Consider the following 18,938-nt stretch of genomic DNA (forward strand, 5'->3'; position numbering starts at 1 on the left):
TGTGTGTTAGATGATGCTCGTATGTGATGCTTGTGTGTGTTAGATGATGCTCGTATGTGATGCCTGTGTGTGTTAGATGATGCTCGTATGTGATGCCTGTGTGTGTTAGATGATGCTCGTATGTGATGCCTGTGTGTGTTAGATGATGCTCGTATGTGATGACTGTGTGTGTTAGATGATGCTCGTATGTGATGCCTGTGTGTGTTAGATGATGCTCGTATGTGATGCCTGTGTGTGTTAGATAATGCTCGTATGTGATGCCTGTGTGTGTCAGATGATGCTCGTATGTGATGCCTGTGTGTGTCAGATGATGCTCGTATGTGATGCCTGTGTGTGTCAGATGATGCTCGTATGTGATGCCTGTGTGTGTTAGATGATGCTCGTATGTGATGTCTGTGTGTGTTAGATGATGCTCGTATGTGATGCCTGTGTGTGTTAGATGATGCTCGTATGTGATGCCTGTGTGTGTCAGATGATGCTCGTATGTGATGCCTGTGTGTGTCAGATGATGCTCGTATGTGATGCCTGTGTGTGTCAGATGATGCTCGTATGTGATGCCTGTGTGTGTCAGATGATGCTCGTATGTGATGCCTGTGTGTGTCAGATGATGCTCGTATGTGATGCCTGTGTATTTTAGATGATGCTCGTATGTGATGCCTGTGTATTTTAGATGATGCTCGTACCTTTCATATGATGCCTGCGTGTCTTCGGGGATGATATGTCTAATGTGAGGCTGGTATATCTTGTGTGCTGACTTTATGTATTATGCGATGAATGTTTTGTATAATACCTGTATGTCTCGTGTGATGCCTGTATGTCTCGTGTGATGCCTGTATGTCTCGTGTGATGCCTGTATGTCTCGTGTGATGCCTGTATGTCTCGTGTGATGCCTGTATGTCTCGTGTGATGCCTGTATGTCTCGTGTGATGCCTGTATGTCTCATGTGATGCCTGTATGTCTCGTGTGATGGCTGTATGTCTCGTGTGATGCCTGTATGTCTCGTGTGATGCCTGTATGTCTCGTGTGATGCCTGTATGTCTCATGTGATGCCTGTATGTCTCGTGTGATGCCTGTATGTCTCGTGTGATGCCTGTATGTCTCGTGTGATGTCTGTATGTCTCGTGTGATGCTTGTATGTCTCATGTGATGCCTGTATGTCTCGTGTGATGCCTGTATGTCTCGTGTGATGCCTGTATGTCTCGTGTGATGCCTGTATGTCTCGTGTGATGCCTGTATGTCTCGTGTGATGCCTGTATGTCTCGTGTGATGGCTGTATGTCTCGTGTGATGGCTGTATGTCTCGTGTGATGCCTGTATGTCTCGTGTGATGCCAGTATGTCTCGTGTGATGCCTGTATGTCTCGTGTGATGTCTGTATGTCTCGTGTGATGCTTGTATGTCTCATGTGATTGATACCTGTATGTCTCGTGTGATGCCTGTATGTCTCGTGTGATGCCTGTATGTCTCGTGTGATGCCTGTGTGTCTCGTGTGATGCCTGTATGTCTCGTGTGATGCCTGTATGTCTCGTGTGATGCCTGTATGTCTCGTGTGATGCCTGTATGTCTCGTGTGATGCCTGTATGTCTCGTGTGATGCCTGTATGTCTCGTGTGATGCCTGTGTGTCTCGTGTGATGCCTGTATGTCTCGTGTGATGCCTGTGTGTCTCGTGTGATACTTGTATGTCTCGTGTGATGCCTGTATGTCTCGTGTGATGCCTGTATGTCTCGTGTGATGCCTGTATGTCTCGTGCGATGCCTGTATGTCTCGTCTGATGCTTGTATGTCTCGTGTGATGCCTGTATGTCTCGTGTGATGCCTGTATGTCTCGTGTGATGCCTGTATGTCTCGTCTGATGCCTGTATGTCTCGTGTGATGGCTGTATGTCTCGTCTGATGCCTGTATGTCTCGTGTGATGCCTGCATGACGCTTCACACTCACATAAGAACATACGAATGGAGGAACACTGCAGAAGGCCTACTGGCCCATACAAGGCAGGTCCTTATCAAAACCGCCATTACCCTATGCTACCCAAGAATTTACTACCGTACCCACGACACCAATCAAACCCTTGTCCAATTTCTTCTTAAAGTTACCCAGGGTCCTGGCATCGATTATATTTACCTTACTGGGAAGATTGTTCCACGCATCCACAACTCTGTTCGAAAACCAGTACTTACCTATGTCCTTTTTAAATCTAAATTTATCCGAGTCGATATTTTATTAATATCGCCTTTATTTATGCCCGTCATCCACTTATACACCTCGATGATATCTCCCCTCATTCTACGTCTCTCCAGAGAGTGGAGATTCAAGGCTCTAAGTCTATCTTCATACGGGAGATTCCTTATACAGTGAGTCATTTTAGTCATTCTTCTCTGTATGTTCTCCAGTGAATTTATATCTATCCTGTAGTAAGACCAAAACTGAGCGGCATAATCCAAGTGAGGCATCACTAGTGATGTATAGAGCTGTAAAATAACTTTTGGACTTCTGTTACTTATACTTCTTGAAATAAATCCCAGTAATCTTAACAGATTACTAGGCACTGTTGTCTTGGCTTTAGATTTCTGCTTACCATGACTACCAAGTCCTTTTCACACTCTGTGCCATTAAGCTCTACTTCACCTAGTTTAGAACTTCGAGAGTTGTTATCATTCCCAAGGACTAGTACTTTACACTTGTCAACGTTGAACTTCATCTGCCACTTTTCAGACCAAGACATTAATTTGTCCAAATCCTTCTGGAGTTCATTGGTATCCTCCTCAGAATCAATCATTCGGCCTATTTTTGTATTATCAGCAAATTTACTCATGTCACTTGTAATTCCTTCATGAAGGTCATTAATGTAAATTATGAACAACAATAGGCCTAAAACTCACGAACGGATCTCACACACTAACATCTTATGCCTCAACAAGTTATGCTGCTGAGGCTGTTCTTGGGTTTGTCAGCATTATAAGACAGTAAAGAAATGGTATGGTGATACCAACGTTTTATTTCGTTGCCCAGGCAGACATTTACATACACAGTGTCGTACAACTGGGCCCTTTTGTCTGACACAAAACCAGATAATTTTAAATTTGTAGGATCCCTCTTTTGCACTTTCATACCATTAAGGCCACTACGTTTTATCAATGTACGTTGTGATCCTTGGTCCAATAATGCAGTTATATTTTTTTAATTTATGCCTTTTATCCCGAATTTCTACATTCACCAAGGGTAATGTTACGTCAGCTAAGACTTCATTGTTACGATTACTTGTAATTTTTACATTAGTAACTGTTTTGTCAGTGTTAACATCATTATTATTATTATTACTATTATTAGTATTATTATTATTATTTTTATTTAAACCTTTACACATTACTATATGATGCCTTCCTTTGTGGCACTGATAGCAATGATTCAGTTTGGCATAACAATCCTTTACATTATAACTGCCTAAACATCTGATACATTTGTCAAGTTCTTCTAATCTTTCTTCCTTAACATTCCATGAATCATTTGGGTAAGATAAGCGGAACTTAGTAACAGTAGGTCGTCGAACTGTCACCCCCTCGATGCCCACTTCATCACCACTCTCACAAAAATCTAGACCTAATATTAAATTAATAATTACAATATTAAACATTAATACTAGCAATGGTAAATTATAAAATAATGTGGATTGTATATATAATTTGGCTTGCTGGGTACGCAGAATATAATTATTGAAAATAAATTATAATGGTGTTACTAGAAAAAGAAATTCGTATTACCACTTACCATTTAATTACTGGATCACAATTTTTATTTGTAACACACCCTAACACTACCCCAATAGCTAGAGTTTATGAGGGCCAATGTAGAATTATTAGACATTATGAGTAAGTGTCACTTAGCTAAGGTGTGCTGGTGGGAAGGATTGGAGTCCTGTATATTTCCCTCCTTGTTGCTAAATTGTAAGAGTTTTCCACACTATTTATCCCAGTTGTTCAGCGGGAACATGCCAGCAATTTCTAAATTATGGACTGATGCCTATTTACACCCACTGAGCTTCAAAGACGCCTGATTACATTGCACAATTAAAACACAGATGTTCACACATTTATTTTCACTATTGCGTCGTCTCGACCATGTCACTCTGCAGCTGTTGCACCCCCCCCCCACTCGAAATTTCTCAAAGGGTCAAATCAGCATTACATTTTAATACACAATTATTTATACATACTGAATTAAGGAAAATTCAAAATTTTCCACACATGTAGCTTTTCAGTAATTTATTTTCTTAGTTTTCATAAACATTTTTTTTTTATTCTTTATCTGTATGAATGTTATTTTCATCAGGCTGTTCTTGTCTCAGTTCTGCACTTCACCAGCATCCCTCGGTACTAGCAGTCAATGTGCATCTTGTCATCTCATTTATTTGCATTTCTTTTTATTGTTTCATTTTACTGCTCCTTCCTCTGGTACAAACCAAAAAAAAGTAATTATTGTTACTCTGTTTACACTTTTCCTTCTAAATTTCAGTTATTCGCAATTTTTTTTCGGTCTCGAGATTAATGTTAGTTCTGTTAGTAAATTCTTTGACAGTGTTGCCTGTGTATAGTGCGTGTGTGTGTGTGTGTGTGTGTGTGTGTGTGTGTGTGTGTGTGTGTGTGTGTGTGTGTGTGTGTGTGTGTGTGTGTGTGTGTGTGTGTGTGTGTGTGTGTGTGTGTGTGTGTGTGTGTGTGTGCGTGTGTGTGTGTGTGTGTGTGTGTGTGTGTGTGCGTGTGTGTGTGTGTGTGTGTGTGTGCGTGTGTGTGTGTGTGTGTGTGTGTGTGTGTGTGTGTGTGTGTGTGTGTGTGTGTGTGTGTGTGTGTGTGTGTGTGCGTGTGTGTGTGTGTGTGTGTGTGTGTGCGCGTGTGTGTGTGTGTGTGTGTGTGTGCGCGTGTGTGTGTGTGTGTGTGCGTGTGTGTGTGTGTGCGTGTGTGTGTGTGTGTGTGTGTGTGTGCGTGTGTGTGTGTGTGTGTGTGTGTGCGCGTGTGTGTGTGTGTGTGTGCGTGTGTGTGTGTGTGTGTGTGTGTGTGTGTGTGCGTGCGTGTGTGTGTGTGTGTGTGTGTGTGTGTGCGTGCGTGTGTGTGTGTGTGTGTGTGTGTGTGTGTGTGTGTGTGTGTGTGTGTGTGTGTGTGTGTGTGTGTGTGTGTGTGTGTGTGTGTGTGTGTGTGTGTGTGTGTGTGTGTGTGTGTGTGTGTGTGTGTGTGTGTGTGTGTGTGTGTGTGTGTGTGTGTGTGTGTGTGTGTGTGTGTGCGTGCGTGTGTGTGTGTGTGTGTGTGCTCTCACCTGGCTCTCACCTGCTCTTTACCTTGCTCTCACCTGGCACTCTACCTGGCTCTCACCTGCTCTCTACCTTGTTCTCACCTGACTCTCTACCTGGCTTTCACCTGGCTCTCACCTGGCTCTCAACGGGCTCTCACCTGGCTCTCACCTGGCTCTCACCTGGTTCTCACCTGGCTCTCACCTGGCTCTCACCTAGCTCTCACTTGGCTCTCACCTGGCTCTCACCTGGCTCTCACCTGGCTCTCACCTGGCTCTCACCTGGCTCTCACCTGGCTCTCACCCGGCTCTCTACCTGACTCTCACCTGGCTCTCTACCTGGCTCTCACCTGGTTCTTTACCTGACCCTCTCCTGGCTCTCACCTGGCTCTCACCTGGCTCTTACCTGCTCTCTACCTGGCTCTCACCTGGCTTTCTACCTGACTCTCACCTGGCCCTCACCTGGCTCTCACCTGGCTCTCACCTGGCTCTCACCTGGCTCTCACCTGGCTCTCACCTGGCTCTCACCTGGTTCTCACTTGGCTCTCACCTGGTTCTCACCTGCTATCTACCTGGCTCTCACCTGGCTCTCTACCTGACTCTCACTTGGCCCTCACCTGGCTCTCACCTGGCTATCACCTGGCTCTCACCTGGCTCTCACCTGGCTCTCGCCTGGCTCTCACCTGACTCTCTACCTGGCTCTCACTTGGCTCTCTACCTTGCTATCACCTGACTCTCTACCTGGCTCTAACCTGGCTCTCACCTGACTCTCACCTGGCTCTCACCTGGCTATTACCTGACTCTCTATCTGGCTCTCACCTGGCTCTCCCCTGGCTCTCACCTAATCTCTACCTTGCTCTCAACTGGCTCTCACCTGGCTCTCACCTGGCTCTCACCTGGCTCTCACCTGGCTCTCTACCTGGCTCTCACCTGTTCTCTACCTTGATCTCACCTGACTCTCTACCTGGCTCACACCTGGCTCTCCCCTGGCTCTCACCTAATCTCTACCTTGCTCTCACCTGGCTCTCACCTGGCTCTCACCTGGCTCTCACCTGACTCTCTACCTGGCTCTCACTTGACTCTCACCTGGCTCTCACCTGGCTCTCACCTAATCTCTACCTGGCTCTCACCTGGCTCTCACCTGGCTCTCACCTAACTCTCACCTGGCTCTAACCTGGCTCTCACCTGACTCTCGACCTGGCTCTCACCTGCTCTCTACCTTGTTCTCACCTGACTCTCTACCTGGCTCTCACCTGGCTCTCACCTGGCTCTCACCTGGCTCTCACCTAGCTCTCACCTGGCTCTCACCTGGCTTTCACCTGATTCTCACCTGGCTCTCACCTGGTTCTCACCTGGCTCTCACCTGGCTCTCACCTGGCTCTCACTTGGCTCTCACCTGGCCCTCACCTGGCCTTCACCTGGCTCTCACCTGGCTCTCACCTGGCTCTCTACCTGACTCTCACCTGACACTCTACCTGGCTCTCACCTAACTCTCTACCAGGCTCTCACCTGGCTCTCGCCTGGCTCTCACCTGGCTCTCACCTGGCTCTCACCTGGCCCTCACCTGGCTCTCAACTGGCTCTCTACCTGACTCTCACCTGGCTCTCTACCTGGCTCTCAAACGGCTCTCTACCTGGCTCTCACCTGCTCTCCAAATAGCTCTCACCTGGCTCTCTACCTAGCTCTCACCTGGCTCTCTACCTGACTCTCACCTGGCTCTCTACCTGACTCTCACCTGGCTCTCTACATGACTCTCACCTGGCTCTCACCTGGCTCTCACATGGCTCTCACCTGGCTCTCACCTGGCTCTCACCTGGTTCTCTCCTGGCTCTACCCTGGCTCTCACCTGCTCTCTACCTGGCTCTTACCTGGCTCTCTACCTGACACCTGGCTCTCACCTGGCTCTCACCTGGTTCTCACCTGGTTCCCTCCTGGCTCTACCCTGGCTCTCACCTGCTCTCTACCTGGCTCTCACCTGGCTCTCTACCTGACTCTCACCTGGCTCTCACCTGGCTCTCACATGGCTCTCACCTGGCTCTCACCTGGCTCTTACCTGGTTCTCTCCTGGCTCTACCCTGGCACTCACCTGCTCTCTACCTGGCTCTCACCTGGCTCTCTACCTGACACCTGGCCCTCACCTGGCTCTCACCTGGCTCTCACCTGGCTCTCACCTGGCTCTCACCTGGCTCTCACCTGGCTCTCAACTGGCTCTCACCTGGCTCTCACCTGGCTCTCACCTGGTTCTCACCTGATTCTCACCTGGCTCTCACCTGGTTCTCACCTGCTATCTACCTGGCTCTCACCTGGCTCTCTACCTGACTCTCACCTGGCCCTCACCTGGCTCTCGCCTGGCTATCACCTTGCTCTCACCTGGCTCTCACCTGGCTCTCACCTGGCTCTCACCTGACTCTCTACCTGGCTCTCACTTGGCTCTCTACCTTGCTCTCACCTGACTCTCTACCTGGCTCTCACCTGACTCTCACCTGGCTCTCACCTGGCTATCACCTGACTTTCTACCTGGCTCTCACCTGGCTCTCCCCTGGCTCTCACCTAATCTCTACCTTGCTCTCACCTGGCTCTCACCTGGCTCTCACCTGGCTCTCACCTGGTTCTCAACTGGCTCTCCTGGCTCTCACCTGGCTCTCACCTGGTTCTCATCTGGCTCTCACCTGGTTCTCACCTGCTATCTACCTGGCTCTCACCTGGCTCTCTACCTGACTCTCACCTGGCCCTCACCTGGCTCTCGCCTGGCTATCACTTGGCTCTCACCTGGCTCTCACCTGACTCTCTACCTGGCTCTCACCTGGCTCTCACCTGGCTCTCACCTGGCTCTCACCTAATCTCTACCTGGCTCTCACCTGGCTCTCACCTGGCTCTCACCTAACTCTCACCTGGCTCTAACCTGGCTCTCACCTGACTCTCGACCTGGCTCTCACCTGCTCTCTACCTTGTTCTCACCTGACTCTCTACCTGGCTCTCACCTGGCTCTCACCTGGCTCTCACCTGGCTCTCACCTAGCTCTCACCTGGCTCTCACCTGGCTTTCACCTGATTCTCACCTGGCTCTCACCTGGTTCTCACCTGGCTCTCACCTGGCTCTCACCTGGCTCTCACTTGGCTCTCACCTGGCCCTCACCTGGCCTTCACCTGGCTCTCACCTGGCTCTCACCTGGCTCTCTACCTGACTCTCACCTGACACTCTACCTGGCTCTCACCTAACTCTCTACCAGGCTCTCACCTGGCTCTCGCCTGGCTCTCACCTGGCTCTCACCTGGCTCTCACCTGGCCCTCACCTGGCTCTCAACTGGCTCTCTACCTGACTCTCACCTGGCTCTCTACCTGGCTCTCAAACGGCTCTCTACCTGGCTCTCACCTGCTCTCCAAATAGCTCTCACCTGGCTCTCTACCTAGCTCTCACCTGGCTCTCTACCTGACTCTCACCTGGCTCTCTACCTGACTCTCACCTGGCTCTCTACATGACTCTCACCTGGCTCTCACCTGGCTCTCACATGGCTCTCACCTGGCTCTCACCTGGCTCTCACCTGGTTCTCTCCTGGCTCTACCCTGGCTCTCACCTGCTCTCTACCTGGCTCTTACCTGGCTCTCTACCTGACACCTGGCTCTCACCTGGCTCTCACCTGGTTCTCACCTGGTTCCCTCCTGGCTCTACCCTGGCTCTCACCTGCTCTCTACCTGGCTCTCACCTGGCTCTCTACCTGACTCTCACCTGGCTCTCACCTGGCTCTCACATGGCTCTCACCTGGCTCTCACCTGGCTCTTACCTGGTTCTCTCCTGGCTCTACCCTGGCACTCACCTGCTCTCTACCTGGCTCTCACCTGGCTCTCTACCTGACACCTGGCCCTCACCTGGCTCTCACCTGGCTCTCACCTGGCTCTCACCTGGCTCTCACCTGGCTCTCACCTGGCTCTCAACTGGCTCTCACCTGGCTCTCACCTGGCTCTCACCTGGTTCTCACCTGATTCTCACCTGGCTCTCACCTGGTTCTCACCTGCTATCTACCTGGCTCTCACCTGGCTCTCTACCTGACTCTCACCTGGCCCTCACCTGGCTCTCGCCTGGCTATCACCTTGCTCTCACCTGGCTCTCACCTGGCTCTCACCTGGCTCTCACCTGACTCTCTACCTGGCTCTCACTTGGCTCTCTACCTTGCTCTCACCTGACTCTCTACCTGGCTCTCACCTGACTCTCACCTGGCTCTCACCTGGCTATCACCTGACTTTCTACCTGGCTCTCACCTGGCTCTCCCCTGGCTCTCACCTAATCTCTACCTTGCTCTCACCTGGCTCTCACCTGGCTCTCACCTGGCTCTCACCTGGTTCTCAACTGGCTCTCCTGGCTCTCACCTGGCTCTCACCTGGTTCTCATCTGGCTCTCACCTGGTTCTCACCTGCTATCTACCTGGCTCTCACCTGGCTCTCTACCTGACTCTCACCTGGCCCTCACCTGGCTCTCGCCTGGCTATCACTTGGCTCTCACCTGGCTCTCACCTGACTCTCTACCTGGCTCTCACCTGGCTCTCACCTGGCTCTCACCTGGCTCTCACCTGGCTCTCACCTGACTCTCACCTGGCTCTCACCTGGCTCTCCCCTAGTCTCTACCTTGCTCTCACCTGGCTCTCACCTGGCTCTCACCTAACTCTCACCTGGCTCTCACCTGGCTCTCACCTGACTCTCTACCTGGCTCTCACCTGCTCTCTACCTTGTTCTCACCTGACTCTCTACCTGGCTCTCACCTGGCTCTCACCTGACTCTCACCTGGCTCTCACCTGGTTCTCACCTGGCTCTCACCTGGCTCTCACCTGGTTCTCACCTGGCTCTCACCTGGTTCTCACCTGGCTCTCACCTGGTTCTCACCTGGCTCTCACCTGGCTCTCACTTGGCTCTCACCTGGCCCTCACCTAGCCTTCACCTGGCTCTCACATGGCTCTCACTGACTCTCTACCTGGCTCTCACCTGGCTCTCGCCTGGCTCTCACCTGGATCTCACCTGGCCCTCACCTGGCTCTCACCTGGCTCTCTACCTGACTCTCACCTGGCTCTCAAACGGCTCTCTACCTGCCTCTCACCTGCTCTCTACCTAGCTCTCACCTGGCTCTCTACCTGGCTCTCACCTTGCTCTCTACCTGACTCTCACCTGGCTCTCTACCTGACTCTCACCTGGCTCTCACCTGGCTCTCACATGGCTCTCACCTGACTCTCACCTGGCTCTCACCTGGTTCTCTCCTGGCTCTCACCTGGCTTTCTATCTGACACTCACCTGGCCCTCACCTGGCTCTCACCTGGCTCTCACCTGGCTCTCACCTGGCTCTCACCTGGCTCTCACCTGGCTCTCACCTGGCTCTCAACTGGCTCTCACCTGGCTCTCACCTGGATCTCACCTGGATCTCACCTGGCTCTCACCTGGCTCTCACCTGGCTCTCACCTGGCTCTAACCTGGCTGTCACCTGGCTGTCACCTGGCTGTCACCTGGCTCTCACCTGGCTGTCACCTGGCTGTCACCTGGCTGTCACCTGGCTCTCACCTGGCTCTCACCTGGCTCTCACCTAATCTCTACCTTGCTCTCACCTGCCTCTCACCTGGCTCTCACCTGGCTCTCTACCTGGCTCTCACCTGGCTCTCTACCTGACTCTCACCTGGCTCTCTACCTGACTTTCACCTGGCCCTCACCTGGCTCTCACCTGGCTCTCACCTGGCTCTCACCTGGCTCTCACCTGGTTCTCACCTGCTCTCACCTGGCTCTCACCTGCTCTCTACCTGGCTCTCTCCTGGCTTTCTACCTGACTCTCACCTAGCCATCACATGGTTCTCACCTGGCTCTCACCTGGTTCTCACCTGGCTCTCACCTGGCACTCACCTGGCTCTCACCTGGCTCTCACCTGGCTCTCACCTGGCTCTCACCTGGTTCTCACCTGGCTCTCACCTGGCTCTCACCTGGCTCTCACCTGGCTCTCACCTGGCTCTCACCTGGATCTTACCTGGCTCTCACCTGGCTCTCACCTGGCTCTCACCTGGCTCTCACCTGGCTCTCACCTGGCTCTCACCTGGCTCTCACCTGGTTCTCACCTGGTTCTCACCTGGCTCTCACCTGGTTCTCACCTGGTTCTCACCTGGTTCTCACCTGGCTCTCACCTGGTTTTCACCTGGCTCTCACTTGGCTCTCACCTGGTTCTCACCTGGCTCTCACCTGGTTCTCACCTGGATCTCACCTGGCTCTCACCTGGTTCTCACCTGGATCTCACCTGGCTCTCACCTGGTTCTCACCTGGATCTCACCTGGTTCTCACCTGGCTCTCACCTGGTTCTCACCTGGCTCTCACCTGGTTCTCACCTGGATCTCACCTGGCTCTCACCTGGTTCTCACCTGGATCTCACCTGGCTCTCACCTGGTTCTCACCTGGATCTCACCTGGTTCTCACCTGGCTCTCACCTGGTTCTCACCTGGCTCTCACCTGGTTCTCACCTGGCTCTCACCTGGTTCTCACCTGGATCTCACCTGGCTCTCACCTGGTTCTCACCTGGATCTCACCTGGCTCTCACCTGGTTCTCACCTGGATCTCACCTGGTTCTCACCTGGCTCTCACCTGGTTCTCACCTGGTTCTCACCTGGCTCTCACCTGGTTCTCACCTGGTTCTCACCTGGTTCTCACCTGGCTCTCACCTGGTTTTCACCTGGCTCTCACTTGGCTCTCACCTGGTTCTCACCTGGCTCTCACCTGGTTCTCACCTGGATCTCACCTGGCTCTCACCTGGTTCTCACCTGGATCTCACCTGGCTCTCACCTGGTTCTCACCTGGATCTCACCTGGTTCTCACCTGGCTCTCACCTGGCTCTCACCTGGTGTTGCAACCCCTGAATGGGTTGCAATATGTATAATGTATATAATAATTATGTATATATATAATTATTACCTTTTCATATAATTTTATGTTGCTTATATTTGCGATAATAGCTAAATCGTAAATATATTGCTTTATATTATTATTATTTGACTTAGCTAAATTTTGTGAGGTAGGATGTAACATATTATGTGCTCAGTTCAAGTCTTGATTGTCTAACTACTGTAATTATCGCTTGAGGCTCGTTAGACTGCCGGCTTCTCGTTGTTGCTGGGCAGCAACCCACGGAGCTATCACGTGATCGAGGGAGGGGTGTCCTCACCTCGCCTGAAGTATTCAGTCTGGTCTAGACTCTCTTGGTGGTTGGACAGATTGTCTGTCTCATTATTCTTGTTAGTTCTGTAGAACTCTGTTCACAGAACATTGTATAGACTTAGTGATTTTCGACGTTGTACTGAGGTTGTGTGTCGCATAGACACTCTAAACAACTCAGGTCCTGAGCTATAGCTTCTGTCCTAACTTGTACTGGTTTCTGTGTATTATCACAGTCGGGGATTTTCTTATGCTGAACTTAATTCAGTAGTATGGGAGTTTTGTGACTTTTGTGGAGGATCTGCTGATGGTCCCTACTTAGTGTCGTTATATTATCTCCTTGTTCCTGATTCTGTGTCGCAGTTGCTTGTTATATTGCTATTGGGATTAGCATTCTTTTTATTGTTCAAGCAGACTGTTCTGACTGCCAGTTGGTCAAGAAGTTAGTTTATTTGAGGACTTTGTCAGTCACTTGTTTAAGTCTAGTAGAGTCGTGAGACATAGCGAACTACTTAGAGCACTTACACACATTCACACTTGTACATATTTGTAATATCTTATTAAATGTTAATGTACCAGACGGTACTTAAGAATTATAAATGTGATATGTGCTTTCAGCACAATAATATTGTACTCGAGAGAAGTGATATTATTTTGATTACTGTGATTAATTTAATTTAATTTAATTTGATAATATACCTCTAGACTTAATAAATTTATTAAATTTTAATTTCTCTAGTTAGTAGCCTACCAGTTGTAATCCTGAAGCACTATTAATTCATATTGAATTCTAATGGATAATTGGACAAGGATACTGACTACTTGTTACGAAAACCCAGTAACAGGCTGGATGCTACAAGGGCAGTCCTTTCTAGTATTCACTGGAGATATCTAAGCTTTTAGAATCGCGTTTTTTGTAACACCTGGCTCTCACCTGGCTCTCACCTGGCTCTCAACTGGCTCTCACCTGGCTGTCACCTAGCTCTCACCTGGCTCTCACCTGGCTCTCACCTGGCTCTCACCTGGCTCTCACCTGGCTCTCACCTGGCTCTCACCTGGCTCTCACCTGGCTCCCACCTGGCTCTCACCTGGCTTTCACCTGGTTCTCACCTGGCTCTCACCTGGTGAGAGTAACAAGGAATGTTGGACGCTGCACTGACAGTAACAAGGAATGTTGGACGCTGCACTGACAGTAACAAGGAATGTTGGACGCTGCACTGACAGTAACAAGGAATGTTGGACGCCGCACCGACAGTAACAAGGAATGTTGGATGCTGCACTGACAGTAACAAGGAATGTTGGACGCCGCACTGACAGTAACAAGGAATGTTGGACGCTGCACTGACAGTAACAAGGAATGTTGGACGCCGCACTGACAGTAACAAGGAATGTTGGACGCCGCACTGACAGTAACAAGGAATGTTAGACGCTGCACTGACAGTAACAAGGAATGTTGGACGCCGCACTGACAGTAACAAGGAATGTTGGACGCCGCACTGACAGTAACAAGGAATGTTGGACGCCGCACTGACTGTAACAAGGAATGTTGGACGCTGCACTGACAGTAACAAGGAATGTTGGACGCTGCACTGACAGTAACAAGGAATGTTGGACGCTGCACTGACAGTAACAAGGAATGTTGGACGCTGCACTGACAGTAACAAGGAATGTTGGACTCTGCGCTGACAGTAACAAGGAATGTTGGACGCTGCACTGACAGTAACAAGGAATGTTGGACGCTGCACTGACAGTAACAAGGAATGTTGGACGCTGCACTGACAGTAACAAGGAATGTTGGACTCTGCGCTGACAGTAACAAGGAATGTTGGACGCTGCACTGACAGTAACAAGGAATGTTGGACGCTGCACTGACAGTAACAAGGAATGTTGGACGCTGCACTGACAGTAACAAGGAATGTTGGACGCTGCACTGACAGTAACAAGGAATGTTGGACGCTGCACTGACAGTAACAAGGAATGTTGGACGCTGCACTGACAGTAACAAGGAATGTTGGACGCCGCACTGACAGTAACTAGGAATGTTGGACGCCGCACTGACAGTAACAAGGAATGTTGGACGCTGCACTGACAGTAACAAGGAATGTTGGACGCCGCACTGACAGTAACAAGGAATGTTGGACGCCGCACTGACAGTAACAAGGAATGTTGGACGCCGCACTGACAGTAACAAGGAATGTTGGATGCTGCACTGACAGTAACAAGGAATGTTGGACGCTGCACTGACAGTAACAAGGAATGTTGGACGGCGCACTGACAGTAACAAGGAATGTTGGACGCCGCACTGACAGTAACAAGGAATGTTGGACGCCGCACTGACAGTAACAAGGAATGTTGGATGCTGCACTGACAGTAACAAGGAATGTTGGACGCCGCACTGACAGTAACAAGGAATGTTGGACGCTGCACTGACAGTAACAAGGAATGTTGGACGCCGCACTGACAGTAACAAGGAATGTTGGACGCCGCACTTACAGTAACAAGGAATGTTGGACGCTGCACTGACAGTAACAAGGAATGTTGGATGCTGCACCGACAGTAACAAGGAATGTTGGACGCCGCACTGGCAATAACAAGGAATGTTGGACGCTGCACTGACAGTAACAAGGAATGTTGGACGCTGCACTGACAGTAACAAGGAATGTTGGACGCTGCACTGACAGTAACAAGGAATGTTGGACGCTGCACTGACAGTAACAAGGAATGTTGGACGCTGCACTGACAGTACCAAGGAATGTTGGACGCTGCACTGACAGTAACAAGGAATGTTGGACGCTGCACTGACAGTAACAAGGAATGTTGGACGCTGCACTGACAGTAACAAGGAATGTTGGACGCTGCACTGACAGTAACAAGGAATGTTGGACGCTGCACTGACAGTAACAAGGAATGTTGGACGCTGCACTAACAGTAACAAGGAATGTTGGACGCCGCACTGACAGTAACAAGGAATGTTGGACGCTGCACTGACAGTAACAAGGAATGTTGGACGCTGCACTGACAGTAACAAGGAATGTTGGACGCCGCACTGACAGTAACAAGGATTGTTGGACGCTGCACTGACAGTAACAAGGAATGTTGGACGCTGTATTGACAGTAACAAGGAATGTTGGACGCTGCACTGACAGTAACAAGGAATGTTGGACGCCGCACCGACAGTAACAAGGAATGTTGGACGCCGCACCGACAGTAACAAGGAATGTTGGACGCCGCACTGACAGTAACAAGGAATGTTGGACGCCGCACTGACAGTAACAAGGAATGTTGGACGCCGCACTGACAGTAACAAGGAATGTTGTACGCCGCACTGACAGTAACAAGGAATGTTGGACGCCGCACTGACAGTAACAAGGAATGTTGGATGCCGTACTGACAGTAACAAGGGATGTTGGACGCCGCACTGGCATTAACAAGGAATGTTGGACGCCGCACTGACAGTAACAAGGAATGTTGGACGCCGCACTGACAGTAACAAGGAATGTTGGACGCCGCACTGACAATAACAAGGAATGTTGGACGCCGCACTGACAGTAACAAGGAATGTTGGACGCCGCACTGACAGTAACAAGGAATGTTGGACGCCGCACTGACAGTAACAAGGAATGTTGGACGCCGCACTGACAGTAATAAGGGATGTTGGACGCCGCACTGACATTAACAAGGAATGTTGGACGCCGCACTGACAGTAACAAGGAATGTTGGACGCTGCACTGACAGTAACAAGGAATGTTGGACGCCGCACTGACAGTAACAAGGAATGTTGGACGCCGCACTGACAGTAATAAGGGATGTTGGACGCCGCACTGACATTAACAAGGAATGTTGGACGCTGCACTGACAGTAACAAGGAATGTTGGACGCTGCACTGACAGTAACAAGGAATGTTGGACGCCGCACTGACAGTAACAAGGAATGTTGGACGCCGCACTGACAGTAATAAGGGATGTTGGACGCTGCACTGACATTAACAAGGAATGTTGGACGCTGCACTGACAGTAACAAGGAATGTTGGACGCCGCACTGACAGTAACAAGGAATGTTGGACGCCGCACTGGAAGTAACAAGGAATGTTGGACGCCGCACTGACAGTAACAAGGAATGTTGGACGCCGCACTGACAGTAACAAGGAATTTTGGACGCCACACTGACAGTAACAAGGAATGTTGGACGCCGCACTGACAGTAACAAGGAATGTTGGACGCCGCACTGACAGTAACAAGGAATGTTGGACGCCACACTGACAGTAACAAGGAATGTTGGACGCCACACTGACAGTAACAAGGAATGTTGGACGCCACACTGACAGTAACAAGGAATGTTGGACGCCGCACTGACAGTAACAAGGAATGTTGGACGCCACACTGACAGTAACAAGGAATGTTGGACGCCGCACTGACAGTAACAAGGAATTTTGGACGCCACACTGACAGTAACAAGGAATGTTGGACGCTGCACTGACAGTAACAAGGAATGTTGGACGCCGCACTGACAGTAACAAGGAATGTTGGACGCCGCACTGACAGTAACAAGGAATGTTGAACGCCGCACTGACAGTAAGAAGGAATGTTGGACGCCGCACTGACAGTAACAAGGAATGTTGGACGCCGCACTGACAGTAACAAGGAATGTTGGACGCTGCACTGACAGTAACAAGGAATGTTGGACGCTGCACTGACAGTACCAAGGAATGTTGGACGCTGCACTGACAGTAACAAGGAATGTTGGACGCTGCACTGACAGTAACAAGGAATGTTGGACGCTGCACTGACAGTAACAAGTAATGTTGGACGCTGCACTGACAGTAACAAGGAATGTTGGACGCTGCACTGACAGTAACAAGGAATGTTGGACGCTGCACTAACAGTAACAAGGAATGTTGGACGCCGCACTGACAGTAACAAGGAATGTTGGACGCTGCACTGACAGTAACAAGGAATGTTGGACGCTGCACTGACAGTAACAAGGAATGTTGGACGCCGCACTGACAGTAACAAGGATTGTTGGACGCCGCACTGACAGTAACAAGGAATGTTGGACGCTGTATTGACAGTAACAAGGAATGTTGGACGCTGCACTGACAGTAACAAGGAATGTTGGACGCCGCACCGACAGTAACAAGGAATGTTGGACGCCGCACCGACAGTAACAAGGAATGTTGGACGCTGCACTGACAGTAACAAGGAATGTTGGACGCCGCACCGACAGTAACAAGGAATGTTGGACGCTGCACTGACAGTAACAAGGAATGTTGGACGCTGCACTGACAGTAACAAGGAATGTTGGACGCTGCACTAACAGTAACAAGGAATGTTGGACGCCGCACTGACAGTAACAAGGAATGTTGGACGCTGCACTGACAGTAACAAGGAATGTTGGACGCCGCACTGACAGTAATAAGGGATGTTGGACGCCGCACTGACATTAACAAGGAATGTTGGACGCCGCACTGACAGTAACTAGGAATGTTGGACGCCGCACTGACAGTAACAAGGAATGTTGGACGCCGCACTGACAGTAACAAGGAATGTTGGACGCCGCACTGGAAGTAACAAGGAATGTTGGACGCCGCACTGTCAGTAACAAGGAATGTTGGACGCCGCACTGGAAGTAACAAGGAATGTTGGACGCCGCACTGGAAGTAACAAGGAATGTTGGACGCTGCACTGACAGTAACAAGGAATGTTGGACGCCGCACTGACAGTAACAAGGAATGTTGGACGCCGCACTGACAGTAACAAGGAATGTTGAACGCCGCACTGACAGTAACAAGGAATGTTGGACGCCGCACTGACAGTAACAAGGAATGTTGGACGCCGCACTGACAGTAACAAGGAATGTTGGACGCCGCACTGACAGTAACAAGGAATGTTGGACGCTGCACTGACAGTAACAAGGAATGTTGGACGCCGCACTGACAGTAACAAGTAATGTTGGACGCCGCACTGACAGTAACAAGTAATGTTGGACGCGGCACTGACAGTAACAAGTAATGTTGGACGCCGCACTGACAGTAACAAGTAATGTTGGACGCCGCACTGACAGTAACAAGTAATGTTGGACGCCGCACTGACAGTAACAAGGAATGTTGGACGCCGCACTGACAGTAACAAGGAATGTTGGACGCCGCACTGACAGTAACAAGGAATGTTGGACGCCGCACTGACAGTAACAAGTAATGTTGGACGCCGCACTGACAGTAACAAGGAATGTTGGACGCCGCACTGACAGTAACAAGTAATGTTGGACGCCGCACTGGAAGTTCTCATTAGCTCAAGAGTATTGACACTCAGTAGCTAATATTTATATACAGAGTGTATTATTGTAAATTTCTATACTTGTTCGTAATGTATGATTAATATCAGCAGGCTAGTTTATACATAGCCAGAATGTAGCTAGGATGTGTATGTTAATGTGTACACATGACTATGATTTATATGCTGTGTATGTGACTAGGATATGTACGCGACGTTTTGCCTATCAAG

At 49.9% G+C, this 18,938-nt stretch overlaps 1 protein-coding gene across 1 annotated transcript in view; it reads left to right on the forward strand.

Annotated features, from left to right (window-relative positions):
• Window positions 1–18,938, forward strand: part of LOC128695977 (phosphatidylinositol 3,4,5-trisphosphate 3-phosphatase TPTE2) — a 602,430-nt gene that overhangs the window by 34,265 nt on the left and 549,227 nt on the right. The window lies entirely within an intron of this gene.

This window comes from Cherax quadricarinatus, chromosome 41, assembly GCF_038502225.1.
Source record: "Cherax quadricarinatus isolate ZL_2023a chromosome 41, ASM3850222v1, whole genome shotgun sequence".
Taxonomy (NCBI): Eukaryota; Metazoa; Arthropoda; class Malacostraca; order Decapoda; family Parastacidae; genus Cherax; species Cherax quadricarinatus.